The sequence below is a fragment of the Castanea sativa genome, chromosome 4 (genome assembly GCF_040712315.1).
Source record: "Castanea sativa cultivar Marrone di Chiusa Pesio chromosome 4, ASM4071231v1".
In the NCBI taxonomy this organism is placed as follows: domain Eukaryota; kingdom Viridiplantae; phylum Streptophyta; class Magnoliopsida; order Fagales; family Fagaceae; genus Castanea; species Castanea sativa.
The window spans coordinates 5,536,974-5,544,874 of NC_134016.1; positions in this window are offsets into that span (position 1 = coordinate 5,536,974).

A 7,901-nucleotide genomic window follows, 5' to 3' on the forward strand; every position below is an offset into this window, starting at 1 on the left:
CTCTTGCGACTTTGGGACATGCGCTTTGCTGACTCGTCCCTTATCGGCACAACATTGTCGGTGGTAGTGTACCGGGGACCAAGATCCTGAGCTTCACCAAAGATGAATGAGGGCGGGAGGAATTCTGAGTGCCGTACGTCTATGTACGAGAGGAGTGGGCTATCTACAAGCAAAGTCTGGCCAAATGATTGCCAGGTCGAGTATACAAGTACGACGCCGAGAATCAAATGGTATGCTCGGAGCTATCCATTTGTATGAAAAAAAATTTCTGATCTAAGTTCAAAATTAAGATCTCAAACATTTACAACACGGAGATCTGGTAGAAACCCTTTTAAGTCTACAAAAAATCAACAAAAAAGACCAATTAGTTTAGTATGTAAACAACTAAAAGATGTAAATTTAATGCAAATGAAGGCTCTTAGTATCGACCAACATTGCGCAGCAAGAATGGGCAAGGGAGCTCGTCGGCAAACCAATTGCCGCTCACCCAGACAAATTCCCCTGCCGAGTTTTCATTTGAATCGGGAAGGCATGATATCAGCCGTACCTGCATATCTCTGGTCTTTAAGTAATAACCGGACCTAATATTTTCGCATAGACTATACATGAAGTTAATATCGTGGTCGTTTAATTGCAAACCGAATATGTGGTTTAACTTACTCACACAACTCACCACTCGGTAAAAATTTGGCGGGAGTTGGTCGGGACATAGACCGTAAAATCTAAAGGTACCTACAATAAGGGGGTCGACGGGGAACCTAACCCCGCCCTCAAGAATGGCCATCAAAGGGAAAAAGATAGTGTTTACGCTGGTGCACTTGTGGAGTTTGATATCACCCTTGTGACAGTAGGCGATATCGACGTCTCCAGGAACATTGTAGGCAGCCCTAAAGCTAGCCAAGGACGCCTCTGAAGATAGGAGGTGAGAATAACCCATTCCTAAACTAAGATTGAAAGAATATTGAAAAAAGAAGAGGAAATGAAAGGAAAGGTAGAGAAAACATACTTTGGAAGTCTAGGAAGGAATAGTGTTCTTAACTGGAAGATGAGAGCACGATAACGGTATGTTCGGCAGAGAGGTGGTTTGGAGAATGAAGGAAGTAAAAGTGAAGCAGGGACTTAAGGGGAACTACTTATAAGAGACAAATATGGGGATAAGTGACATTTAATGGGAAGCGGGAAACCCTACGAATCCCCATCTCAACTGCCATGTGCGTGCTGCCTCGGTTCACGAATCATCAGGTAATGATGACGGTTGAGCAAACAGTCAGATGCCACACGCCTTTTTAGGGGCGCATTAATGAGTCTTTTAAACCTTCTTATAACTGCCCGTTGGGCTTCCCAGATAGCACTTGATTCTTAGTCCTTGACTCATGCCCAAAAGCCAGGCACCAATCAAGGGGGGACTATTATACAAGAGGTTAATTTTCCTTGAGCCCAACAACCCATGAAACCCATCACGATATGCCACATGTACAAGACCCTAAGCTCGTTGGTCCACAAGACTAGGGAACACCATGTGCGAATACACGCTCTGTTGGGCCTACAAACTTGGTCCAGGCAAGTTTTGTCACCCATCCAAAGGTCCAAAAACCGCAATGAAGCCATTACGACGTGTACGGCGAATGTGAGACCTTGCCTAGTCGCGAAGTTCAACTTCCTGGGAGGGTAAGTCTCAAGATGCTCGGTATCGCCTGGGGAGTACTGCTGCCGGGCAAATCTTATAACGTGAGAACCATTTTCAATGCCACTCTTACTGCCTCCCACTCCCAACTAAACACCCACTTAAAGGTAATAACATTGGACCCCCTCTCCACTCAGCACAAAAATAATCATAACTCCTCCATTAGTCTTAAGCTATAAATATGAGATGAGAATGAGGAAATGGAGGTTGGGCATTTTGAGGGTGAACACTGGGAAAAATAAGGAGATTATTTAAAGAGACAGAGGGAGAGAGAAAGATGAAGTAATTCTGAAAGGTTCGGGGAAGAGTGGAGGAGACGAATGTACTTGAGTGGCCGAGCACAGAACCCCTATAGTAGGAAACCCAAAGTTCACGATACAAATAGATTGTGAGCCCAAATAGGGGTTAAGTCCAACAATCATCTTTTTGGGTACACATAAATATAATCTCATTCATTCAAAGAAAAGAAAATAAGATTGGACAACTTCAAAACAAAATGTCCAATAAGGTCTAAAGATTCTCATGACATCAAAATCAAAGCATAGAATATCGAGACAATTACACTCCAAGAATAAAATAAAAGGCAATAAAAAAACAGAATATTGATACAAGTACCCTCGAGGAACAAAACAAAAGGCAATAAAAAGGAGAAAATACACCCTGTTATGGGTGTATGTTTCTCTCCTCTCACAGTTGTGGGTCCCACCAACTGTGGGTCCCACCAACTTGTGAGAGAGAGGAACCATACACCTGTAACAAGGTATACTTCCTCAATAAAAAGAGTCTGATGAGTGTTCACTCATGATTTCAGAGTCAATACAAAGGCAAGCAATAAAACAACACTAGCAAGACCAACAATCCAAACAAGGTCTTTGGGGAGGAACAGAGCTATCATTAGTACAAACGCTAAGCCAGCAGCAAAAGATCCCATCCTCCCAAAAATTTCTGCAACATATGGCTTCCTATGGCTTAGCAAGATAGCTATCATGCAACAAATGTAACCCACCAAGTTACAAAGCACAACAAAAACTAGTAGATCCTTAGTTAAGGAAGATATGCTACTGAAACGGTATGCAATGATAGAAGTAGTGGTTTGAGCGATGACTGCTATGGACGTCTTTGTTGGTCCAGGAAATTTCACAATCGGTCTCAAGTTCCTGTCTCCACCTCCACCTCCACCTCCATCTCCTTCTCTGCCTTCAACACTTCGATTGGCTTGTAAAGTATCAGTCACAACTTGAGAAGTCCACTCTGTTTCTTTGATCATGGGAAATGGATCGCAGTTGTTCTGTTCAGTTTTTCTGGTCACTGATAGAAATGGATCAGCGTCCCACTTCATTTCCTGGGTTTTAGGAAATGGATTTGCATTGGAAAGTTCTAGTTCCGAGTTTGATAGCTCCAAAGCATTACTCCCTGTAGCCATGATGGATACAATAATCCAAATTAATTGATTGATGAGGATGTGCAAATTAGTTCTGGTTTGTTACTAGTTTAAGGTTTTAGCTAGGGCCATTATTTATGAAGTCAAGAATCAAAGTGACAAAGTGAAATTTCTTCGCAAGCACCACGTCCCTCCGGCGCAGTTACATCCAATTCTCAAAAATTCAACTCAGAATTGACAGAATATGGATAAGGACGATAGAGATTATATGTGAAAAAAAAAAAAAAAAAAAAACTTACGAATATTATTTTCCAAGTCTATTGACTTGTTAGTCTTTTCAACACGCGGAATGACATCACATCAATATGATTTCTTGCTAGTTTCTTTTTGACGACATTGCAATGAATTGCATTTGCATTGCCATACAATTTCCCTCATTAGAGTTATTGAATCAATTCAAAGTCATTTCTTTATGACGAAATTGCAGTGGATGTCATTGCTATACAATTTCCTTTATTGTTTCTAATCTCTTACCCCGCCCTCCATTGGAATATCTAAATAATAATAAATTAATTATTGATAGTGATATATGTTGTATATGTAAATCCTAGATGTGAAAATATGAGGAGTTTGTCCATGAAAAGCAAAGCATGATACTAAAACTCTAAAACTAAGGGTATAGGTAAAAAAAAAAAAAGACTAGGCATAAATCAATAGGCTGAAATATTAACTAAGAAATGATATAAGGGCACCAATAAGATAGAAAAAATGAATCATAAATAGAAATAGAGTTCTAATTCGAATTCAATAAATAATATGGATGATATTGTCTATAATGATAGTCAAATGAAAGACTTTCTCAAGACTTTTATTGATCTGCCTAAGATTTTGAAAATGAGTTGGTTGAACTTGAAAATTAACTCATTGAAATTGAATAAATAAACAATTGAATTGGATTCAATTGGATGGTACCAACGAAATCTAGTGCAGTGTGAAATCCCATTTATTATGGAATTATTATTGAATTAACCGATCAACTTGCTTTTCTATCAAACATTTTTTTTATTTCAATAATTTTCGTAAAAATAAGAGTTAGTGAATCAATTCTAAGTCAATGCTTTCATAATAGACAGATAGCTCTTATTTATTTTCTGCTGAGGAAAGACACATGAAATATCCTATCCATGTGATGTGATTATATAAATCCGCAACTCTTTCAAGATCTTCTCATTCATGCAAGCCATGTTCTGGTACGACATTCCAAAGCTCTTTCAATAGGTCTACAACTAGTTGGTTACAAGCTAATAATGAAGCCAGTTTCTTGGGGCCTATCGCTTCAAGAAAGCATTAAAAGCGAGCTTTCCCTTTCAAAGAAGGCTTGGCTTTTAGATTTCATTACCTTTTTCCCCATGAAATCTATAGTGTACATATCCTCGGCTGCTGCTACCATTTTTATGGTTCTTCCACATGAAAAGGTGGACGGAAATCTAGTTCCGGCTCTCTTCAAAGACCGACCAACAGTATATCATATGTTTCTAGTCTCTGCCCTGCTGGCGTTTACATTCTCCTTCAGCACCCTGTTGATCCAAAACAAGTCAAGAATTGAAATATTTTGCAGGGTTTATGCTATGGCTTCCATGGTATCAGCACTTGCACTAGTCCTGTATGCCACAGCTTTTGCTGGATTTTAGAGCGCCTCTCTTCCTGATCAACTAGTTATGATGGGTTCTCCAAAAAAAAAAAAAACTAGTTATGATGGGAAAGAAGATTATCTATTTATCTTCTAATTCTTGAAAAGGGCAGAGTAGAAGTGAACTTTGATTGGAATTTACAGTGCGTTCCGTCCATCACTTAATTGCATGTGGCAAATTTGTCATCCCAATGTCATTTGCGCTTGTTTTAAGAAGAATATTGATCAATTTCTTGAAACAGTTTGTTCGGGACTTTCGGAGTGAATGTAATGTAAATTTTTTAATAAAATTATTAATAAAGTGATTACGGACAGAATTCTTGCTATATATAGGCTATAGCAACAAAAAATTCGAGAGAAGTTGTTTGGCCATAACGATTTTGGTGCTTCAAAGCAACGATCTAACAAGTTGGGCTACCAATACCAAAGCCCAGCCCACTTGCATGTTCATGGTAAGAGAAATACGTCATGAAAAAAAAAAAAAAAAAAAATCCAATATACCATATCCTTGTGCTGAGACAATCAAACCATGTGTGGCATTCATGTAATCCAATATAAAGTCACTAGGGCAACCTTAATCTGCATCTAAGAATTTGTTAAATTAATTTTTTAATGTGATTTCCTTCCCTAATTTCATAGCTGATAAATCCTCTATTCTTCTTCTTTTTCATCTTTCTCCTCCAATCCAGGTTTAGTTAACTTTCCTAGAAGCAAAATAGTTTCCCTTTTCATAAACGCGCACCATCTGTTTGATATAGAGCTTTAAACAAAATTATTGCAGGTATGTTAGCTTTCTAGAGTAATTTTGTTGGTATTTTATTTATATTGATTCTTACTTATCAAAAACATATTATTTATCCTGATACTTGAATATCTAATTGAAGGATTTGCACTTGATCCGTTGAGACCAAGTTGGTACATGCAAGTAATTCTACTACGTACTAATAAAAAGCTAGGCAGTTTGTTACTTTCAATTGATTCTTTTATCCAATTTTGTAGTCTAATTTGCAAATGATTCTTATTGTAAAGCTTGACAGTTTGTAACTAGTTTTGGATTTGATGGTTTTATGTATGATGTAATATATGATATATTTTGAAGTTGATCCAATTTTCAGTAGCTTTTCATTATATCACATTGGTTTTGGCCTATTATTTGTTTGAAACGATTTGATTATGGCCTAGAGAGTTGTGCAATTTTCACCGAGCTCTCATTAGTGCAATATTTTTTTCCTCAGTAAATTATATATGTTAGTTTAGCGCGTCGGTTAAAGAAATCTTTCATTAGTTTTGCAATTTTTTTGCTTGTTTAGAAGCATTAATCTATTGTTAAGTGAGTGGATTGTTGAAGTGGAATAATCTTGACATTTTATTATAAAACAAAGAACTAAGATTTAAAGTACACTATACGATAGGGTACAATAAAAAAATCTAGAGGATTTTGATCAAATCCGAACTGGGTTTGCTACTAACTCACGATAGTTTGGAAAGTATCGTAACATATACAGTAGATTACAATTTGGATGAGCTATGTATAGTCTCTGATGGTTGTTAAAAAGATGTGGAGTTCAATTCCCGCCTACATTAAAAAATTAATTAGTGTCTTGGTCTGATGATAAATAACTATCATTAGGAGTGGACATCATATGTTAAAACTCACTAAAAAAAATTGTATTTGTCTCATTTGCCATTCCAGTTCATGTAGTACTATTATTTACTATTAATTAATGTGCTGCCGTTATTTCACTAAGAAGCCCTTTGTTTTGCATCAGCCTTTGGGCCCTTAAGTTAGACTATCTTCTTATAATTTGAATTTCACTCCTTTAAAGGACCAACTTCGTTAGACTATCCTTTCTCAAAAGAAAAGGAAAAAAAAAAAAAAAATTGACTACGTGAACAATTTGAAGTAATTGCAAAAGTCCTAGCATTAGTTGTAATTTTATTAGTATTCAAATTACATATCATACCATACAATTTAGGATAAATAGAAAACTCAAAAAATAGAAAATGAAGGCTCTTCTAGGTCCACGTATGTGACATTAATTGTTTCAAATCAATGAAATAAGATTTTTTCTAACCAGGAAGGTTTTTTTTTCTTTTTATTTTTTGGTAAAGCGCTTGTAACCCATGAGTGGTTGGTACTTTGTAGAAACTTCTTGGGTTTAAAATTTTCCACTCCCAACTATTGAATTATAATTTAAATATGTAAATTTTTTAAAAAAAAATGAATAATAGAAATACCCATAATTTTTATTGGTAACCAGGTAGATTAGAAAGAAAAAAAAACATATATTCTTTCCTTCACACTGTAAGAACAAGGAGACATTGAGTACATATGTAGTTACCAATAAGTGGTAAACTTCTTCATCCAAGTCTTAATTTTTTGTTCTGCTAAATGAGGAGGATACCTAAAACCACAAAAAGCTGTGGCGTACAGAAGTATTGCTAGAGCAGATAGCATGGAAGCCATGGCGTAAACCCTGCAAAATCTTTCAATTCTTGGCCTGTGTTGGATCAACAAGGCAGTCAAGGCGCTTGTAAATTAAAACATGATGGAGATTATGAAGGCATGAAATGCAGTTGGTTGGTCTTTGAAGACCAAAGTTGGAACTTGTTAGAGATATATTAGCCCATTAGCATAAGCTCAAACCTAATTCTACTTTGTGTGCAAGCCAAGTTTCCTACTTGTACTAGAAGTCTATTAGTTTAGGGTTTAGTCTACTATATATACACATGTTATGGTTCATTGTAACACAGGATTTATTCTACACTTTAATATATTATTGATGTAACCCTTTAGGGTTTCCTCCGTGGATGTAGGCCATTAGGCTGAACCACGTAATCCTCTTGTGTTATTGTGTTCTATACTTTATGCTTTCGTTTCCGCATCTATAATAGCATATTCAATATGGTGTATCAATGCTAATATTTAACATGTTATCAGAGCTGCCTTCCTATGGCCATGGTTTTCTGTCTTTACGGTGTATTAAGAGCAATATTTGTCTTCCTCGGTGTTTCTTCGCTGCGTTCATCTTCTTTGGTTTTCCACTGCTGCCGTCAAAATTCTCCGGTAAAGTCATGTCACCGTTAGAAGTTGCATCAACACTGCAAGACCATTGCCTTTCTCAAGCCACCGTCACAGAGCCAAA